General features: G+C 45.7%; 1 long non-coding RNA gene across 4 annotated transcripts in view; it reads left to right on the plus strand.

The window, feature by feature from the left end:
• Positions 1–22105, plus strand: part of LOC108594056 (uncharacterized) — a 533185-nt gene that overhangs the window by 362157 nt on the left and 148923 nt on the right. For all 4 annotated transcript variants that reach the window (XR_013524691.1, XR_013524692.1, XR_013524694.1 and 1 more), the window contains one exon: positions 19859–19999. This is a non-coding gene — a long non-coding RNA (uncharacterized LOC108594056). The remainder of the gene's footprint in view (positions 1–19858; positions 20000–22105) is intronic.

Here is a 22105-nt window from a genome sequence, read left to right on the forward strand (position 1 = left end):
AGCTAGAACCAATCAGAGGCTCACGGCTGGAACACCGCAGCACTGCAATAGCGTGGTAACCAATTGAGGGCGACTTCTGTGACCTTCTGATATTTCCTAAATGCACCAACCACAGGAACTCTTCTTTAAGTATTCCTGTTAGCCTTGTTCTTGCCCACCAACTTTACAGCCCCCCGTACGTGGCTGGGCTAGTGGGATGGAAGCCTTCCAACTGAGCATCCCTTGCTGGAGGTCCTGTGAGGCCTGACATAGCCTGTCTCCTGCAAGGATAGCAGAGTCAAATAAAATCTTGCCAATGACTTTGGCCCACGCGTGGAGTGACGCCGACGGATGTACCTGAAACCAAGACATGAAAGAACTTCACAAAGCAAAGAAAAACCCACGGTTGCTTCCCTAAATCAAAACTTCAAATAAGAACTCGCTTTAGCAATTCATTCCCTGCAGAATTAACCTTTGTTTCCCAGCAGGCTGCTTCTAAGAATATGCTTCGTGCCTAAGAGGAAATAGGAGAGCCCTTACAGAACGGGTTTTGTGTTTACCATGCAGGAGGAAAAGCTGAAATGAAAGCGAAGTTGAAAAGGAGGCTTGTTTCTAACTAATCCGGCCTCTAGATAGAAGTCCTAAGATGCAAAAACAATTATCATATACATGAATCTGCGTCCCTTCTCACAGATGCACAAATGCCACTTCTTCATCTGCTGTTTCTATAACTTACTCCTGGCAAGGACAGCAGAGTTCTGTGGATGGGAAAAGGACTCATAATCCAGATTCTTCTCTTCTTTAGGAGTCAACTTGGGACCTCCTCCTGGAAGTCCTCCTGGATTTGATAAGTGCCCTTCCCTTGTGTCCCCATAAAACCCTATGAATTTCTTTATTACTGAATTTGTCACATTGTATTACAGTTATCTGTTCATGCATCAAAGACAAGGGTATTTTATTTGACTTTAAAAAAATCATTAAAGTCAAATACTTAGCACATTGTCTGGAATAAAATGACATCTCAGTAAGTTCTTAATGAAATAGTCAATGGACCATTCTATTAACAGTTGCCTATTGAACTCACGCTATTTGTTGTCATTCTGCCACACACTAAGACTGTACACAGGATATGTAATGTGGTAATAACAGTGGTTGCTATCATTTTTGAATATCTATTACAAGTCAGGTACTCTGCTAATTGCTTTTCAAATGGGTTTCACGTGAATACCTCACAGCAACTATGACCTTCATTTTATAAATCAGACTGAGGCTACAGGAGATGAACTGACTTTCCCCCAAAGCCACGTAACAGGCAAGAGGAAGAACTGGGATTTGAACCAGTCTCCAAATCCTGTGATCTGTAATCCTGTAGGAGTTTGCTTCTCTGACCTTAAGGAGCGTGTGATATAATGGGGATTGGGTGGAGTGGTGTCAAAAGTACAATGCGTTTGAAATGCTGGAAAACCATTCAGTGTCACAGTAGGGTGGGGCCTTCAGGGAGAAACGGAAATCGCTGAAGTGGGAGCTCCCTGTGTACTGGATTAATCAAGGAAAGATTCCTGGAGGGTCTAGAACGTGAAGTAAAATCAGAATGGAATTTAAATATATGGAGAAGAGGAGGTAAAGTAGGGAAACTTACGTTCATTGGGTACAGAACATTGATCTTGGTAAAGAAGTCGGGCTTTGAAACTGGCAGAAACTGGCATTGAATTCAAACTCTGCTGAAATTCTGTGAGAATTTTTGCAATTTGCCCAACTTTTTGAGCCTCTCCATCATCATATGTAAATAGACATAGTGAGACCCTGGGTATCAGTTAAGAATGCTTCCCTCCCTACGTCCCTCCTCTCTCTCTCTCTCTCTCTCTCTCTTTCTCTCTCTCTCTCTCTCTCTTTCTCTCTTTGTCTCTTTCCCTCTTTCTCTCTTTCTTTCTTTCTTTCTTGTCTGTCTCTGTTGCCAGGCTGGAGTGGAGTGGTGCAATCTCAGCTCAAAGCAGCCTCCATCTCCCAAGTTCAAGCAATTCTCCTGCCTCAGCCTCCCAAGTAGCTAGGATTACAGGTGTGCACCACTACACCCAATTAATTTTTGTATTTTTAGTAGAGATAGGGTCTCACCATGTTGGTCGGGATGGTCTCGAACTCCTAACATTGTGATCTGCCCATTTCGGCCTCCCAAAGTGCTGGGATTACAGGCATGAGCCACCGCACCCGGCCTAGTCATGGTTTTGTCCAACATTTCCCCAGAGGAGCATGTCCTGGCTGCATTCTATGAGTGCTTCACTGCCCTTTTACTTACATTCGTGCCCTGGATCCTTTAACTGCCAGGGAAGTAGGCACAACCAGTGCTCTTGTTTGGCTATCCCAAAAGCCATTCTCAACCTGTTTTCCTCTACTTACCTCCTCCTATAGAGAGAATAAAGTCAGGCTAGATAGCTGCAGATAGATGGACTGTCTATGCAGCTCAGAGTGAAGGTGCATAGACACCTCAGAGTGAACAGACCCAGTTCTGTTCCATGACATAAAAGGGAAGAAATTCCTAAAGAATACACACACACACACATATATATATATACACATATACACATGCACCTACCATGGAATACTACACAGCCATAAAAAATATTGAAATTATGTCCTTTGCAGCAACATGGATGCAGCTGTGGGACATTATCTTAAGTAACACAGAAGCAGAAAATCAAATATCACTCACAAGTGACTGCTAAACAAAGGGCATGCTTGAACACAAAGATGGAGAAAACAGGCCTGGTGTGGTGGCTCATGCCTATAATCCCCGCACTTTGGGAGGCTGAGGCGGGTGGATCTCCTGAGGTTGGGAGTTTGAGACCAGCCTGGCCAACATGGAAAAACCTTGTCTCTACTAAAAAAAATTACAAAATTAGCTGGGCATGGTGGTACATGCCTGTAATCCCAGCTACTTGGGAGGCTGAGGCAAGAGAATTACGTGAACCTGGGAGGTGGAGGTTGCGGTGAGTCTGGATCGTGCCCTTGCGCTCCAGCCTGGGAAATAAGAGTGAAACTCCATCTTGAAAAAAAAATGGAGAAAACAGAGTCTAGGGACTTTAAAACTGAAAGTGTAGGAAGGGGGTGAGGGTTGAAAAATTACCTATTGGTAGCATATCTAATATTTGGCTGACGGTGCACTAGAATCCATGCCCTCACCATTATGTATGCAATACCCATGTCACAAACAAGTACATGTATCCCCTGAATCTAAAATTAAAAACACATATATATAGTAGAAGATTCAATAGGAAGTTCCTCCTTCCCCTCACCTTCCATCTCCTTCCCTTCCTTATTTTCTTTCCTTTTCCCTCTCCCTTTCCCTTTCCTCCCCTTTTCCTCTCCCATTGTTGATGTTTTTCAGCATGTTGGTTCAGCTTCAGTCAGGGAAATACAGCCACAGTGATTATTATGAGTGCAAGGATTTGTTACAGGAATTAGACTTCGTCTACCTGTGCAAGGAGCTGGGAAATGAGGGTCTAGAGGGCGATGGAGCGTTGGAAAAAGTCAGTAGGCCACCTTCCTGAAGCACTGGCCTGAGCGGGAAATAGAGTCTCAGCACATCCAGCCAAAGTGAGACCTGAAAGGGGAGCTTGTAGATATCTCTGCAGAGAATCATCCAGTGTGTAGCTTCGCTTCTGTGAGTCTCCAGGCAAGCCCCGTCATCTACATTAGGTACTTCTCCTAATGCTATCCCTTCCCTGGTCCCCTCCACCCCTCAACACCCAGTGTGTGATCCCCTCCCTGTGTCCATGTGTTCTTATTGTTCAAAACTCACTTATGAGTGAGAACATGTGGTGTTTCGTTTTCTGTTCTTGTGTCAGTTTGCTGAGAATGGTGGTTCCAGCTTCATCCATGTCCCAGCAAAGGAATGAACTCATCCTTTTTTATGGCTGCATAGTATTCCATGGCGTATATATGCCACATTTTCTCTATCCAGTCTGTCGTTGGTGGACATTTGAGTTGGTTGGAAGTCTTTGCTATCATGAACAGCGCTGCATTAAACATATGTGGGCATGTTCTTTATAACAGGATGATTTTTACTCCTTTCTTACCACAGGACCTTTGTACATGCTGCTTACTTTCCCTGGAATGCTTTTCCCTCTGGTCTAGCTTGCCTGACTTGCCTTCCAACATTCTTCTTTGCCCAGTCAATTTCTGCTTGTCCTGGTGGTGGGTTCCCATAGAATCTTATAGTTCTCCTTTAGAATCCTATTGTTCCCTTTATAATTCTTAAGAGTTATAATCAAATGAATGGAAAAATAGTTTTGAGTACCCTTCTCCCCAACGAAAATGTGAATAACCTGGGGGCAGGACTGTACCTATGCCCTCCGGCACTACAGCCCCAGGCCTGGTAAGTATCTGGTGGACAGTAGAAGCTCCATAAATGTTTGTGGAACAACTAGATAACTGAGCGGATAGGTGAACGGAAGAATGAAGAGATGAACTAAAAGGGAATCTACAAAAGGTGGGCATGGTGATGAATCGCAACTATGCGATGGGCTAGCACTGAAAAAGACCCTGTATCTCTGTGGCTGTGGAGATTTGAACTAGTGTAGGCAGGCTGGGCTTTGGGCTTAGCATAAGAAAGAATCTTTCTCCTTTCCTTTCCTTCTTCCCTCCCTCCCTTTCTCCTCCTCCTCCCCTCCTTCCCTCCCTCCCTCCCTCCCTTCCTCCCTCCCTCCCTTCCTTCCTCTTCCTTCCTCCCTCTCTTCCTCTCTCTCTCTTTTCTTTTCTGTTCCCTCCCTCTCTCCCTCTCTCCCTCCCTCCCTTCCTTCCAACAAAATCACTTTATCACCCAGGCTAGAGTGTAGTGGCATGATCTTGGCTTACTACAACATCTGCTTCCAAGGGTCAAGTGATTCTCCTGCCTTAGCCTCCCAAGTAGCTGGGACTACAGGTGTGTGCCACCATGCCCAGCTAATTTTTGTATTTTTAGTAGAGATCGAGGTTTCACCACATTGGCCAGGCTGATGTCGAGCTTGTGATCTGAGGTTATCTACCCGCCTTGGCCTCCCAAAGTGCTGGGATTACAGGCGTGAGCCATGGCACCAAGCTGGGAAGACCTTTCTAACTATGAAGTTGCCCTCCATTTTACAGTGAACTCCCTTAAGGTACTCAAGCCAAGCCTGGGTAATTTCTTGCTCAGTATTAACACAGAGAAAATTATGCATCACATGTAGGTTGAATGAAAGCCATAGGAGACCTATGTTAATCCTGTGTTAATGCACAGTCTGTGGCTTTATATAGGTATGTTCACAGTAGAACATAAGAGTACAGCCGGCTTTGGAATGATGAAGACATGGGTTGAAATCCCAGCAATGCCTGCTGCTAGCTGGGTGACCCCAAGCTAGTGATTTTGTCTCTGAGAACCTCAAGGTCTTCACCTGTAGAATTGTGGTAATGATGCTCAGATGCTCATATCATGGGGTTGGTTATGAGGTTAATGAAATAATGAGGAGTGCCAACAGCCCACCAAATGCTTGAAGATTATTCACGCTCTGAGACATGTGTTGCCAGGAGGAGCTTTGGCCGATGAGGGTAACCATTCTACCTTCTGCCACTCATCGTGATAATGATTCAACAGTACACACCTAAGAACTTTTATGGAGTACCAACCCTGTGCTAAGTAGTACGCTAAGCAGTTTACATGCATCCTTGAATGCTCCCCAAACGCTAGGACTTAGCTCCTCAAGCTCCTGAGCTTCCCCAACCCTCAATTTCCCCATCTGCAAAATGGAGTTGAAGTACTTGTCTTCTCAGGTTTGGTGAGGAAGGAAGGAGCTCTTCCAGGTAGAAGGCTAAACAGAATGTCTTATTTCTACTCCAGAAAAAGGAAGTAACATCAGTACCCCATTTCCAGCCAGGCAAACTGAGGCTTAAGAGGTTTCTTCAGTCACAAATCTAGCAAGTCGCAAGACCAGGATTCCTGCCCAGCTTGTCTTGACCACATCTCCCAAGCACTGAGACCTTGGACAGTCCATATACATTGGCCCTGATGGCGCTCTTCTTGGGGCACAAACTGCTACTCATGCAGGCCAGGCTGTCACATGGTGACAGAGAAGACAGACATTTGGAGACCTTAGCTAGGCACAGTCCCAGCCAGAGCCCCTCCGCAGCCAGAAACAGAAGTCTTTACAAGGATTAGCCGTGCCTCTCAGTCCCTGAAAAGCCAGGGGTGGGGGGTGGGAGGTGGGGGACAGGGAGGCAATCAATCATGCCAAATTATTGTAATTATGCACCCTGCATGGGCCTGCCGCCCAGCCTGTGCACGCCATCCCCAGCAAAATGTCGTTTAGCTCCCTAATGGGATTTGCCTTCCATTCCTATCAGTAGCCTGTTAACAATTCCTTAACAACAATGATTAGAATAAAATGCTGGGGCAAGAGAGATGACTGGTGTTTTAACATGTATTTTAATAAATAAACTAATATTATCTGGTTCCTAGCACAGAAGTGTCTAAATAGCATTCAGGAGACCTATCAATCAACTCTCTGTAGAGTGAGATCTGCAGACACCGTGCCCCCCTCCGAGGCCCTTCGTTGCTATGACAACCCCAAACCAGGAGTGGTAGCTGTAAACTTTAAAAAAATATGACTTTTTTTTCCCAGCCAGCCATGCTTTTCTATCAATACTGAAACCTTTGCCTGAATTCCAAGCAAGCGGGGGTTTTTTTCCCCCCTTCTCTTCCCGGTCATAAGTCTGACTTGGAATCTATAGCAACCAAAATTAGACTATAAATCATCTTAATGGTGCTTTTCAGAGAATTCTTTACTGGATCAATTCAGATCATACAAGGTGGCAAGCTTCTGAGCCCAGTCACTAATAATGGTTGTGTCAGAGATGTATGGCAAGGAAGAAGGGGATCGGGGTAGATGCTGTTGGAGTTAATCTCTGATGACTGGCCACCAAACTTCAGCTGGATTTCTTGTCTCAGCTCATCTCCCTTTCAGCTGCCCTCTGGAGTCATCTTTCCCCCAGGCGCTGCCTCAGACTCTTCGGAAATAACCCAGCCCCACAGTTCTAGGATCCTTTGTGGGGTTACAGTAGTCAGGAATTCAGCTACAGTACCCCAGCTCAGGCTTAAATTTAACACTTTATATCTGTTTGATTTTAGTGATGTCACTTCTCTCTCTCTTTTTTTTCTTTTGAGATGAATTTCATTCTTGTTGCCCAGGCTGGAGTGCAGTGGCGCAATCTTGGCTCACTGCAACCTCCGCCTCCCAGGTTAAAGCAATTCTCCTGCCTCAGCCTCCCAAGTAGCTGGGATTACAGGTATGCGCCACCATGCCCAGCTAATTTTGTATTTTTAGTAGAGAAGGGGTTTCTCCATGTTGGTCAGGCTGGTCTCGAACTCCTGACCTCAGGTGATCCGTCTGCCTCAGCCTCCCAAAGTGCAGGGGTTACAGGCATGAGCCACCGCTCCCGGCTGTGATGTAACTTTTTTAAGTCTCAGCTTACTCATCAGCAAAATGGGGAGAATAATAGTGCTTATTCTCTATGCTATTTTTCAGGATTTAAAAAATAATATTTGCAAATCACCTAGCAGGTGCTTGATATGTAGTAAATGCCCAAGAATGATGGCTGTCATTTAAAATATATAGGCTGTATTAATCCCAGCACTTTGGGAGGCTGAGGTGGGTGGATCATGAGGTCAGGAGTTCAAGACCAGTCTGACCAACATGGTGAAACCTCATCTCTGCTAAAAATACAAAAATTAGCTGGGCATGGTGGCGCACACCTTGTAGTCCCAGCTACTCAGGAGGCTGAGCGGGAGAATCACTTGAACCCAGGAGGTAGAGGTTGCAGTGAGCCGAGATCATGCCATTGCACTCCAACCTGGGTGACAGAGTGAGACTCCATCTCAGAAAAATATGTGTGTGTGTGTGTGTCTGTGTGTGTGTGTGTGTATATATATATGGGCTGTAAAATATGAACAGTTATTGAATCTAAGTGGTGTTCATTGTACTAAACCTTTCCATGTTTTTGCACATTTGGAAAATTTTATGAAAATTGGATGAAAAAAATCCGGAGTCGAAATGATAATTTGTTTTTAGTTAACAAATAAAAAGCACATGTATTTATGGAATACAAGAGGATGTTTTTATGTATGTCCACGTTGAGGAATGGCTAAATCAAGCTATTTAACACGTATCACCTCATATACTTTTATAGTGATAACACTTAAAATCAACTTTTAGCAACTTTCATGTATCCAGCACATTGCCATTAACTATAGTCGCCTGTGTAGCACAGTGGCTCTCCTGGATGTATTTATCCTAACTGCAATTTGACATCTTTAACCATCATTTCCCCAGTCCATGCTGCCCCACCTCCCAGCTCCTGGTAAGCATCATCCTACCCTCTGCTTTTACAAGTTCAGTGTTTTTAGATTCCACATATAAATGGGATCGTGAGATATTTGTCTTTCGGTGCCCGAGTTATTTCACTTGACATAATTTTCTCCACGTGCATCCATGTCACAGGTGACAGGGTTTCCTCCTTTTTCAGGCTGAATGGTATTTCATTTTGTGTATATACCACACTGTCTTTATTCCTCTATTAATGGCTACTTATTAATTGATTCCATATTTTGGTTATTGTGAATAATGTTTCAGTGAACATGGGGGTACAGATAGCGGTTCAACATGCTGATTTTCTTTCTATTGTCTTTATACTCAGTAGTGGAATTGCTGAAATATTACATTGAAGGCTTACCACATGCCAGGCACTGTGTTAGATGCTAAGATCATGGAAGAGTCTGAGACAGGTGAGGTCTGTGACTCTTAGAAGCCAATATTCTAGTGGGACAGACAGAGAAGCAAACTTAAGGACCTAATACGCTATGGGAGAATTATTCTGTGACTAGCAAGCAAAAGTATTATGGAAGGACAGATGGGGAGCGGTGGACTCATGCTGGGGTCGGATCTATCTAACTGGAGACTTGAAAGATGAGAGACAAGGCTGGTTCACTAAAGTGGTGTGGGGGATGGGCAGATGGAACCGTGTGTATAACATGTTGGAGGACCTGAAAGAAGGCTTTTCTCTCCTGACCCTTCCCAAATTGGACCCGTCTTTCAAGGTTCAATGTTATTCCATTGTATTCGATACACATTTAGTCTCTGTCTGTTCTATTCCAGGATCTGTACTTGGTAGAGTGAATTCAGAGTTGATTGGACAGTGGGTCACATTTGGCCCACATCCCATAATTTGCTGGCCTCAACCATATTACTGAAGTGTCCCTCCGGGAAACAGGAGGGTTGGTCTCTTGTGCCCCTATATATCCATCAGCCATTGGCTGTGGGCTGCTTCCGGAAAGGTTGGAGCGGGGAGCGTCATCTTTTTTGCAAGGTGGTTTCTGTCCGATGTGGGCAATTTTCTGTATCAGAAGCGCGTCTGCAAGCCATAGCAGCCAACGGTTATGGCAGCTGGTGGGGGCAGCAGCCCAGTAGAGTAGCCTGGGTGTGCAGTGACATCATTTATTCCTGCCTACCATGTTCCAGGCATAGAGCACATTGATGGGCAAGACAAGTTCTTTAGCCTCATGGCCGTGCTCACTCATTTATGTATCATCTGTGGCTGCTTTAGCACTGCACCGGCAGAGTTGAGTAGTTGTGGCAGAGATGATATGGCTGCAGAGGCTCAAATAGTTATTTCTTTACAGAAAAAGCCTGCCAACCCCTGTGCTAGACAGAGCCTTGCCCGTGGGGATCTGGTCAAGGCTAGACTCTACCTGGGACCATGTTCTTGCTCTCTGGTCTTTCCTTCTCCTTATTCCACTCTCTTTCCTTGAGAGGCTTTTCTCGGATAGGTGTGGTTGCTGAAATGCCAAGGGTTCAATGTAGTTCCCACTGCTCGCAGCACAGAAAGCCAGTCACTCAGACAGCAAGATTTTGCCAGGGAAAAAGGCTTTATTCAGGTGTGCAGCTGGAGAGATGGGAGATAAGTCTCAAATCTGTCTCCCCATCTGACTAAAACTGGGGTTTATAGGACTGGGAAGGAATGTAGCTACACGCAGGAAAACAGAAATTAGGAAGGGTTAAAGAAGAGGATTTTCAGGTTCTTTGAAGCAGGGTCTCATTTTGTCACCCAGCCTGGAGTGCGGTGGTGCAATCACAGCTTACTGCAGCCTCAAACTCCTAGGCTCAAGAGATTCTTGCCTTAGCCTCTCCAGTAGCCTGCAGGTGTGCACCATCATGCCCAGCTAATTTTCTATTTTTTTTTTTTGTTGATTTTAGTAAGTATAGGGGTCTCACCATGTTGTCAGGGCTGGCCTCAAACTTCGAACAAAGGAAGTTAGATAAGACAAATGTAAGTTTCAAGCTTTAAGGATGAGAGGCTTAATTTCAATGTTTATTTTTAAAACCCCATATACATCAGTCCTATGAGGAAACTGGGCCAGTTTCACTACCTCTTTTTTGTTTGTTTTTGAAATGGAGTCTTGCTCTGTCCCCCAGGCTGGAGTGCAGTGGCTCACTGCAACCTCTGCCTCTCAGGTGCAAGTGATTCTCCTGCTTCAGCCTCCTGAGTAGCTGGGATTACAGGCATGTGCCACCATGCCGGTAAATTTTTGTATCTTTAGTAGAGATGAGATTTCACCATGTTGGCCAGGCTGGTCTGGAACTCCTGACCTCAGGTGATCTGCTCACCTTGGCCTCCCGAAGTGTTGAGATTATAGGCATGAGCCACCACACCCGGCCCACTGTTTCTTGATAGATCACCTGGCCCCACATCCATCTCTCACCCTCTGCTTCGAGAAATCCGACCTAAGAGGAAGACATGTAATAAATATTCATTGAATGAATGGATATTCTGCTAAGTCACATGGACAAGATGATAAGAGATGGATCAACAATCGAGGGAGCCTGCCAGTAAGGCTGGAAGAAAGGTCGCTGGGCAGAAGGGAATGAGGCTGGGATGATTTTTACCCAGCCATATCTAACTTTAGTTCATACACATACCTAGTCCTAGGACGTGAGTTGATTCATACATGTGATGGAGGAAGCTATTTTGTGTTACGCTGGATAACAGAACAAGGGAATGAAGGAATATTTTCTAAGTCAGGAACTTACTTCTTCTGTATCCATTCCCAGTGTTTGGCAGTGGGGATTAGAAGACCAATTTTATTTTGTATCACAAGGAAAAATACTTGATAAACAGAGCTCCATGGGCCAGGGGCAGTGACTCATGCCTGTAATCCCAGCACTTTGAGAGGCCAAGATGGGTGGATCACCTGAGGTCACGAGTTTGAGACCAGCCTAGCCAACATGGCAAAACCCCGTCTCTACTAAAAATACAAAAAATTAGCCAGGCGTGGTGGTGTGCACGTGTAGTATCAGATACTCAGTAGTCCAAGGCAGGAGAATGGCTTGAACCCAAGAGGTGGAGGTTGCAGTGTGCTGAGATGGCACCACTGCACTCCAGCCTGAGCGACAGAGTGAGACTCCATCTCAACAACAACTACAAAACTAGAGCTCCATGTATAGCAGGAAGGGTTCTCTCATCAGCCTTGGTCTCCCATGTCTGGAAGCTTGCTCAATACATCCTCACCCTAGCTCCCACATCCAATGGAGAAGAAAAGGCTAATGTGATGAGTCGGGATATAAACCCCGGACTGGGCCACCCTGACTGGGGGCCTGGGCCAGTGTGTTTTAAGAGATGTGTACCGAGCTAAGCTCCCTCTGTCCTCTTCCATCCGTGCACCTGTGGATGAGATAAGCTAGATCAGCCATATCCTCTCCCTCCCTGTCCTCCTTCCCTGAAATGCACCTGGCGTTCTATCTCCTGAGTTGCATCAGCCATGCCTCTATTGTGCAGAGTTCCTTTATCACTGCATCTACTCAAGGTGCTGATCTAGGATAAGAAAAAGGTACCTATCGAGTCTCTGTTACATAGACCAGCTTTTTCCAAATCATCCAACATTGGGCCACTGGGCTTTGGCCCAGCGAATAATGAAGTGGTGTTTGCTTTCATTTGGTTGAAGTTCTTTGCTTCTATTTCCTTCAGGAACTCCACCGAGAGGAAGATTAAAAGGTGGGACAGAACTGGGGGCACGACTGGCCCCTACCAGGAAAATACCATCAAAATGCATCTTAGATCCTAATAATCTGTTTGGTTCAGGAGAACACAGGGTGAAAAGAAAATGCTTAGAGAATAATCTTCTGCTGAAATGTCACTTGGGGACCTCCCTTCCAGAGGGGATTTTCGGCTCTTGTTTTCTCTGTTCCCACGACTTCTTCAGGTGATTAAGCATCTTCTCCAGAGAACGTTGGTGATTTCCCATGGAGGCTGTGCACCTTGTAAAATGGGTTTAAATTAGCAGCACTCCTGCATCAGGAAGCCTGCGTGCAGCCAGCCACGAGCACTTTGCTTCCGCTTTCAGATCTGCCAGCACACAGACAGTTCCTTGGAGGCAAACTCATTTTCGTTTGGAAGTATTTAAAAACAAGCTGTCAGGGAGACCACCCACGCCCTACCCCGGCCTGCTGCAATGCTGCTTTTTCTTGGTGTGCCTTGGTCGACCTTGTGAGAACTTCATTTCAGTGGCCTTCCTCCCTCTGAGGGGGAGGATCAGAAATTTCGGGGATCCTTTGATTCTGGTTAGGGTCAAGACAGAGACCAGGTATGGGGGAAAATTCAACAGTTTCTTCTTTTGCTAATGATGATGGCGGTGGTGTTCATAAGTAGTAACAGCCACTCTGTAGATAGATGAGGGGTCAAATGTTCACAGCACAGGTTTAAAGAAGCATTGGACCATATACTCACTGTCCATTCGTGGCCCTATTTAAAGGGACAGGAGGACTTTGTTCTGGGGACCCAGCTGCAGAACTGTCTTGACTCTAGGTAACTCTCTCTCTCTCTCTCTCTTTGAGAAGGAATCTTGCTCTATTGCCCAGGCTGGAGTGCAGAGGTGCAATTTCAGCTCGAGGCAAACTCTGCCTGCCAAGTTCAAGCCATTCTCCTGCCTCAGCCTCTGAAATATCTGGGACTACAGGCTTGCACCACCACGCCCAGCTAATTTTTGTATTTTTAGTAGAGATGGGGTTTTGCTCTGTTGGCTAGGCTGGTCTTGCACTTCTGGCCTCAAGTGATCCACCATCCAAAGTGCTGGGATTATAGGTGTGAGCCACTGAGCCCAACCTAATTCTGTGTAACTCTCAATCATGTACAACAAAGAAGGATAAGGGCTTTTGGGAGAAGAATTATATGCTAGACACCGTGCTAAGAATTTTCTACATTACTTCATTCTCGGCTTAGAGAAGTGCTATACCCATATTACAGATGAGAAAACAGAGCAATTTGTGGGTTACTTAAGGCCACACAGCTAGTGAAGGGGAGAGGTCTGACTTCTGGTTAGGGATTTGAGTCTGACTTCTGCCCATCTACACAGATGATGATGATGCTGGTGAATTATTACTACCCCATGCTGGATCAGTGGTTCTCAGCTTCATGTTACTTAAATGTGGTGAGTAGAGGCCAGGGATGCTGCTACGTATCCTGAAATGCAAAAGACAGCCCCCTGCAACCAGCAATTATCTGTTCCCAAGGATCAATCATGCTGAGGCTGAGAGACTCCATGCTGGATGAGACACTCACAGCTAGTTCTTTTTGGCCAGCTCTCTAGTGTTGAGTTAAATGAAGCTGTGTTTAGGTGTTACGAAGGAGAGCCACCTGGGGCAAGTGGGCCCACCTGCTGTGTGTAAGAAAGGCCACTCTGCTCAGGGTGGGCTCGCTGTTTGTTGTGCCTGTACTCTGCCCTGTCCCACCTTACAGGATGGAACCTGGAAAAGACTGTGCTATTTATGGTCTGAAAATTTATGTCCCCCTGACATTTTTTGTTTGTTTGTTTGAGACAAAGTCTTGCTCTGTCACCAAGGCCGGAGTGCAGTGGTGTGATCTTGGCTCACTGCAACCTCTGCCTCACAGGTTCAAGCTGTTCTCCTGCCTCTGCCTCACAAGTGGCTGGGATTACCGGAGTCCACCATCATATCCATGTAATTTTTGGGTTTTTGGTAGAGACGAGGATTTCACCATGTTGGTCAGGCTCTTCTCGAACTCTTGACCTCAAGTGATCTGCCCGCCTCTGCCTCCCAAAGTGCTGGAATTATATGCATGTCCCCCTGAAATTCATATGTTGAAACCTAACCCCCAATGTGATGGTATTAGAAGGAAGGGCTTTGAGGAGGCGATTAGGTCATGAGGGTGGAGCCTCCATGAATCATATTGGTGCCCTTATAAAAGAGGCCCCAGAGAGCTGGCTTGCCCCTTCCACTATGTGAAAAAAAAACATCAAGAAGGTGGGCATCTATGACCCAGGAGCTGGACTGCCCAGCTGAGACCAAAGCTGCTGGTGACTTGATCGTGTACTTCCCAGCATCCACAATGGTAAGAACCACATTTCTGTTGTTTAAGTGTTTATTTCTTTTTGAGACAGGATCTCTGGTCTCTTACTCTGTCACCCAGGCTGGGGTACAGGGATGCAATCACAGCTCACTGCATCCTTGATCTCCTGGGCTCAAGCGATTCTCCTGCCTTAGCCTCCAGAGTACCTGGAACCACAGACCTACACAGAGACAAGGGTTTCACCATGTTGGTCAGGCTGTTCTGGAACTCCTGACCTCAAGTGTTCTGCCCGCCTCCACCTCTAAAAGTGCTGGGGTTACATGCCTGTCACCCTGAAGTTCATATATTGAAACCTAATCCCCAATGTGATGATATTAGAAGGACTGCTAATTTTTTTATTTTTTGAAAGGATGGGGTCTTGCTCATTGCCCAGGCTGGTCTTGAACTCCTAGGCTCAAGCACTCCTCTTGCTTCAGCCTCTCAAATTGTTGCAGTTACAGGCATGAGCCACCATGGCTGGCCATCTGTTGTTTATAAATCATCCGATCTAAGGTATTTTGTTATAACAGCCTGAACAGACTAAGACAGACTGTCCTTTATGGGATGAACCACATTAACATGATTTTTATGCTTCTATATTGAGAGCAAGTTTGTCTATATATCCACATCTATATTTATAACTATATCACCAGAACAGGGAGGGCATAGGGAGGCGGAGTCACTTCCCCAAAGTCCACCCACTGTGTGTGAGAGAACTCAAACCCCAATCCTCTGATGCCCAACAGAGCATGGCCCAGCCTCTCACACTCAGCCAGGCATTTTGATACCTCATTTCAAGGGATATGGCATAGCATCTGCCTTCTTCTCTCAGTCCCCCTGCACCCACAACTGTGGTTACTACCCCGATGGCCTCAGCTCCATCCACAGCCCCACGGGAGGCAGGTACGACTGCCACCTCTATTTTACAGATGGAGTCAGGGGCTCTACTCAAGTTCACACGTTGGGGACCGAAATCCAGGACTGCTCTGCTCTGCTGTCATTCACAGTTTCTCAGCCTCGGCACCATGGACATTGTGGACTGGAGAATTCTCTGTTCTGAGAGCTGTCCTATGCCTTTTAGGGGGTGTAGCAGCATCTCTGGCCTGTATCCACTCAATGCCAGTAGCACTGCCTCCCAAGTTGTGACAACCGGAAATGCCTCCAGGGGCTTCTTAATGTCTGCTGGGATGCAGAATTGCCCCCAGTTGAGAATCATCAGTCCAGAAATGTACCCACCATCCCTCCTCTCACTCATCTCTAGTAACCAGGTTTCTCATGGTTCTGGGATTTCTCACACCCTCTCCTGCCCACATTTGCCCATCCACATCCTGCTCTCTGAGCAAGGCAACCCACATAATACCATTTTTCTTCAAATGTGTTAGTGCTGATGACATAAATATACTCAGGAAACTTCCCACTGCTTGCTCCTGCCTCTCACCATGGATGTCTTCCAAAAGCTCATCCTTTTGGAAGATTTCCTTTTCTTCGATTCGATTCCTTGGTTGATAACCCTACCGTCACTCCCAAGCCCACTCAAGTTTCCACGCCTACCACCCCCTAGTTACTAGAGCTCTTTCCCTCTCATCCCTCCTGGAGTCCAGCCCAGTGCTGAATCATCAACCCAGCCACAGTAGTCTTTAAAGTGTTGAAGTCAGATCCTGTCACTCCTCCGCTTAAAACCCTCTGCTAGGCCAGGCACGGTGGCTCACACCTGTATTCCCAGCCCTTTGGGAGGCTGAGGCAGGTGAATCATAAGGTCAGGAGTTCAAGACCAGCCTGGCTGACTTGGTGAAACCCTGTCTCTACTAAAAATACAAAAATTAGCTGGGCATGGTGGCGCGCACCTGTAACCACAGCTACTCAGGAGGCTGAGGCAAGAGAATCCCTTGAACCTGGGAGGCAGAGGTTGTAGTGAGCCAAGATCGCACCACTGCACTCTAGCCTGGGAGACAGAGCAAGACTCCACATCAAAAAAAAAAAAAAAAAAAAAAAAAAAAAAAGGCCAGGCATGGCAGCTCATGCTTGTAATTGCAGCACTTTGGGAGGCCGAGGCAGGTGGATCACGAGGTCAGGAATTCAAGACCTAGGCAAGATGGTGAAATCTCATCTCTACTAAAAATATAAAAAATTAGCCAGGAGGTGGCACATGCCTGTAATCCCAGCTTCTTGGGGGGCCGAGGTGGAGAACCGCTTAAACCTGGGAGGCAGAGATTTCATCAGCCGAGATCATGCTGCTAGACTCCCGCCTGGATGACAGAGGGAGACTCCGTTTCAAACTAAAAACCAACCAACCAACCAGACAAACAAAAAACAACCCTCTGCTAGGCTTTTGATGCAATTAGAATAAAATCCAAACTCCTTTCTGCAGCCTAAAAAGTCTTGCCTGGGCAAAGCCCTGCCTACTTCTCCTACTTCTCCTGCCTCATCTCCTACCTGCCCCTGCCAGTTCCTTATATCACGGTCCATGCTCCTACTGCATGTTGACTGAACACACCCAGCCTGTTCTTACTCCCACACCTTGGCATTGGTATGACCCCTCCCCAGAGCACGTTTTCTCGAGATTCTCTTTTCATGGCTCCTGCATGTCACTCAATTAAATGTCATCTCTGCAGAGAGGCCTCACCCAATCACCAGTACAAAGTAGCCCTTGGCAGGTCCCTCCTGCACCACGCAGTTACTATTCTCTTGGGAACTGATTACGAACCCCTGTCCTCTTGTTGGCTTGTGTACTGTCTGCCCATCCACCCCACTCACAAGCAGAATTAACCTTCCCAGGAGCAGAGGTCTCAATGGCTTGCTCACCTGTGCATCCCCAGTATCTAGACCAGCACTAGATAAGAGTGTTAAGAGTCAAAATTCAAAAAATACATGCTGAATGAGCCTGTCAAGTCAGTTTAGCATGCAGATTTCATTAAACAGAGGTACCTTAGGAATTCAAATTATTATGCATAAATAAAGCACACAAATACATATTTGGCTGTCCCTGTCCAGTTCCTTTCCAACTCATGAGACACAGCATGAATAATATATTCTGGGTTTTTTTGATTGAACTGTCAGCATGATTTATTTCATAGCATCTTCTTCTCTCTCCCCTTTGTAAATAATGGCGCGTCTGCAGAGCTTTTTGCTAACATTTGTCTTGCTAATTTGTCTAGGGGGCGGGAGGATGATGGCATTTTTTTTTTAACCCTCTTTTAATGGGTTCTGAGGACACTTTTTCCTGTATAGCGTTGGGACTCTAAAAAATCAAGGTTATACGGTGCATTGATTCCTTGCTGTTTTACAAACCAGCTCAGACTCATTTCACAACTTGAGAATAATTCAAATTGGAAATTGCCTCCTTTAAAACCATCAAATTAATGGTATTCCCATTACACTCCCAGCCCAACCCTGTGAACAATGGTGCCTGAACCTCAACTGCTAGAATTGTGTGTCGAAGTAAATAATTCACTAACGAGGCAGCAATTTCATTCCTCCTGTGGAATTCCCCAGGCGTTTCTCCTTCAAGGGGCCAGGATAGGTTCTGGGCAAATCTCTTTGGACCATGCAGGGTGACTGGAATGAATGTGGACCCCTGAGTATTGAAGATGGTGCTTATAGGATATGATACGCATTCCTCAATTATTGTAGTTTTGGACTGGCATAGATAACCACTATGGGGATGGAGGCATCAGTAATTGCTGATGGGCTTGCTGGACTTGGCGGCAATAATATTATGTGAGATATATACACACATAATATATTTATGTATCAAGATTTTAAAAAATGGAGTGCCATTTCCTACCCACTCTCCCTCCCTCTTCTTTCTCAGCTCCCACATCTCATCAAACACAATTGTCAATTTTAGCTCCTAAAAATATTGTTGTTTTGAATCCTGTCCTTTCTCTTCATCCAGAATTCACTTCCCCAAGATGAGCCTCCTGTATGCTGTTCCTTCCCCTACACCAGTAGTCTGATTCCTGGCAGTACATTAGGGTTGCCTGAAGAGCTTTTAAAATATACCAGTGCCCAGACTGCACTTCCAGAGTGTCTGATTTAATTGGTCCAGGGTGAGGTCCTGGCATTGGACTTTTTTTTAAATGCTCCCTGGTGAATCTACTGTGTAGCCAGAGTTGAGAGCCAGCACTGGCTTCATGTAGCAAACAGACAGCAAAAAGCCCATCTGACTGTGCCATCCCCTGCTTAGAACCCGACACTAGGTACCTTCAGCATGGAGGGCAAGGTCCCTGCTTAGTGATCTGACACTAGCTGGCCCCTGGAGTCCCATTCCTCCTCTTCCTTCTCATGTATTAGCGTAGTCCAGCGGAATGGCTGCTTGTCTTTCTCCCTTTTCACACCTCATGCCTTTGCACACTGTTGCTTTGCGCCTGGAATGCCCTTTCTCCCCGAATCCGCATGCAAGTGGTGATTAATTTTTCAAAACCTGCTTTCGACTTTGCTTCTTCCAAGTCTCCCTTGAGTTCCCATCTCTCCTCTGTGCTCTTATAGTTTTGTTGAATATTGTCCACAGGTTATTGTAATTGTCTCAAATTTGTATCCGTTTTCTTGTTAAACTTTGAAGGCCAGGGTCACATCTTATTGATCCCCATGACCCCAGCACTAAACGCTACGCTAGGTACACAGCAAAGGCTCTATGAATGGATACGATTATGTCCCAAGTGACAGTTCCAGAGGGTATGCTCCTTTTTGTTTGCCCTCAAGTAGGATTCCCTTTAAAGTTTCCAAAATACAGATCCATAAAGATGCTTGGAGGCAGACAGTCCATGAAAAGTGAAAATGAATGACAGCATTGTTGTGAAATAAAAAAAGTAGGCAGCCCTGGATTGAAATCCTGGCTCTACTATTTACTAGCTATGTGGCCTCAGATAAGCTACTTAACATCTCCGAACCTGAGTTCCCTCATCTATAAAATTGACAATCATGTTTAAACTATAGGACTTTGGTAAGGATCCAAAGACAGAATGTGAGTAATGTACTTACCAAGAAGTCACCTCATAGAATGGGCAAGTGCTTAATAAAAGATAAGTTACTGTCTCTTATCCCTACTTTTTTGTCCAGTTTGTTTGCTTGCTTGTTTTGTGATGGAGTCTTACTTTGTTGCCCAGGCTGAAGTGCAGTGGCGTGATATTGGCTCACGCAACCTCCACCTCCTGGGTTCAGGCAATTCTCCTGCCTCAGCCTCCTGAGTGGCTGGGATTACAGGCACCCACCAGCATGCCCAGCTAATTTTTGTATTTTCAGTAGAGATGGGGTTTCACCATGTTGGTCAGGCTGGTCGTGAACTCCTGACCTTAAGTGATCCGCTCACCTTTGCCTCCCGAAGTGCTGGAATTACAGGCATGAGCCACTGTGCCTGGCCCCTTTGCCTGGTTTTAATCTTCTTGGAAAAATTAATGATTAAGAAACTATCCTTAAATAGCAACCATAATCACAGGCATAACAGTGAAGCATCTTACTCTTTTCTTGCCATTTTGCATAGGACTTTATGTGCATGATGCTCCAGAACTCCCAGGACAGCCCCCTGAGGTTGGCACTACTTCATCCCCATTTGATGACTGAAAACACAGAGGCTTCGAAAAACCCCAGAGGCAAAAAGGGGAAAGATGAGCATCTAAACCAGGTGAGCAATTGTATTTCTGGAGCTCATTCATACTGCCTATCACACAGTCTCATTCGATCAGCTACCTTTCTTCCGGGGCTTTGTTGGATTCTGTTTAGCTAACAAAGAATAATAATGGAAGGGCCACCTGACTGGTTGTCAACATGAAATGACTCAATTGTTCTTTCTATTTCGTCTTTCCTTCTCAAGCCAAACCTTGAGAACAAGTCTGGAAACATTTTGCATGTACTGGCAAACAGGATGGTGAATTGACAACACTTGCTGTTAGTAATTAGGGCGTGGTAATATGCTCCTTTGGTAATTAGTGCATTAATGTGGCATAGATTGTATCGCTTACAGTGATTGAAAGGTGTGGCAAGCTCAGAACATTAACATTGGAAGCTGGAAGCTGCTGGGAGGTGGTGTAGTGTGGACACTACCAGGGCTGGAGGGGAGTCGGAGGCCCTGGGTTCTTGGCCTGGCTGTGCCCCTCATGTGCTGTGTGAGCTTGGACAAGTCACTTTGCCTTTCTGGACTTCAGTTTCTTTATGGGTAAAATAAAGAGATCATATTCTGCTGTGTGAAGGGAAGACAAGGAAGAAAAGAGAAGATGCTAACAGTAAAGACTTTGGCTAAAAAAAGAGATGAAGCTGAATCATCCTTGTTTCCACCGCTGGGAGCATAAGGACTCCCCAGTGGGTGATGGGTTTAAGCAGGGTAGTCTAGGCTGTGCTGTAAGAACAGACTAACCCAGAGATGTGAGTGGTTTAGCATGACAAAGGCTTGTGTATCACTCACCAAACTCCAAAGCTGGTGAGGCCACTCAATAGGGCTGTCTTTTAGGTGATGAGTCAGAAATGTAAGCTCCTTTGATCACAGGGCTTCCAGGTTGCCACCAGATTAGAAGGGACTGTTGGGGGGTCTTGCAGTGGCTCATGAATGCATTGGCCAGAAGTGACAGGCAACACTCCCAGTCACGATTTATGGGAAGGTACTGGTTGCACAGCCCCATCCAACCTTGAAAAGAACTGGGAAGTGTGGGGAAGGTACAACCCTACCAGGGAAAGAGAGAAACTGAGCACTTACTAGGAGCTTCCTGGCTGGGTGCGGTGGCTCACGCCTGTAATCCCAGCACTTTGGGAGGCTGAGGTGGGTTGATCACGAGGTCAGGAGTTTGAAAACAGTCTGGCCAACATACTGAAACCCTGTCTCTACTGAAAATACAAAAAATTAGCCAATGTGGTGGTGTGCGCCTGTAATCCCAGCCACTCGAGAGGCTGAGGCAGGAGAATCACGTGAACCTGGGACGTGGAGGTTGCAATGAGCCGAGATCATGCCATTGCACTCCAAAAATGTTTCCTATATATTTGCAATTTATTGGATGGTACTAGTCACATGGCCCCGCCCATCTTGAAAGGAGCTGGGAAATGTGGGGAAGCTATATCCCTACCAAGGAAAGAGAAAATAAGCACTTACTAAGAGCTTCCTACATACCAAGTCTTATATATACAGTATTCCATTTGTTCTTCACTATCCATCATTCTTATTTTCCACATGAAGACCTCAAGTCTCAAGAGCTTAAGTGTAACTGCAGAAATTTACACTATTAGGAATTTGCTGAACTGGAGTTTTAGCTCAAGTTGCTGATCTCAAATCCACTGCCCTTTGTACTTTCCACAATGTTTAAATGTAGTTCCACCACCTGCCTATCCTGGATGATCCTGGGACCCCCCCCTCGTCTTTGAAACTTTGTACCTCTGATGTCCTCAAATGAAATCCCCTACTAGAACACAGAACAAAACAAACTCCATTTCCTTGGTGAATTCGTATGTTTAGTATACTATATTATGGAGGTTTTGTTGATTCCTCTATTTTCTAATTGAGGTGAAATACTTACTGCCTTATGAAAATTCTTTGTGCTGTCCTGTAAGATTAGGGGAGAAAGAAGAGAAAGCCACACAGCCTGGACGTATTAATCTCATAGCAGCACACAATGGGTTAAAACTCAGGGCAGAGGAAGAGTTTGTGAATTTCCCAATGATAGGGAGAAGAGAAATAAAATATGGTGCTCTGGATCCCATGTCCTTCAGTCTGTTTCTCCCGGGATGGGCAGCGGTGTTCAAGGTG

This window comes from Callithrix jacchus, chromosome 12 (genome assembly GCF_049354715.1).
Source record: "Callithrix jacchus isolate 240 chromosome 12, calJac240_pri, whole genome shotgun sequence".
NCBI lineage: Eukaryota > Metazoa > Chordata > Mammalia > Primates > Cebidae > Callithrix > Callithrix jacchus.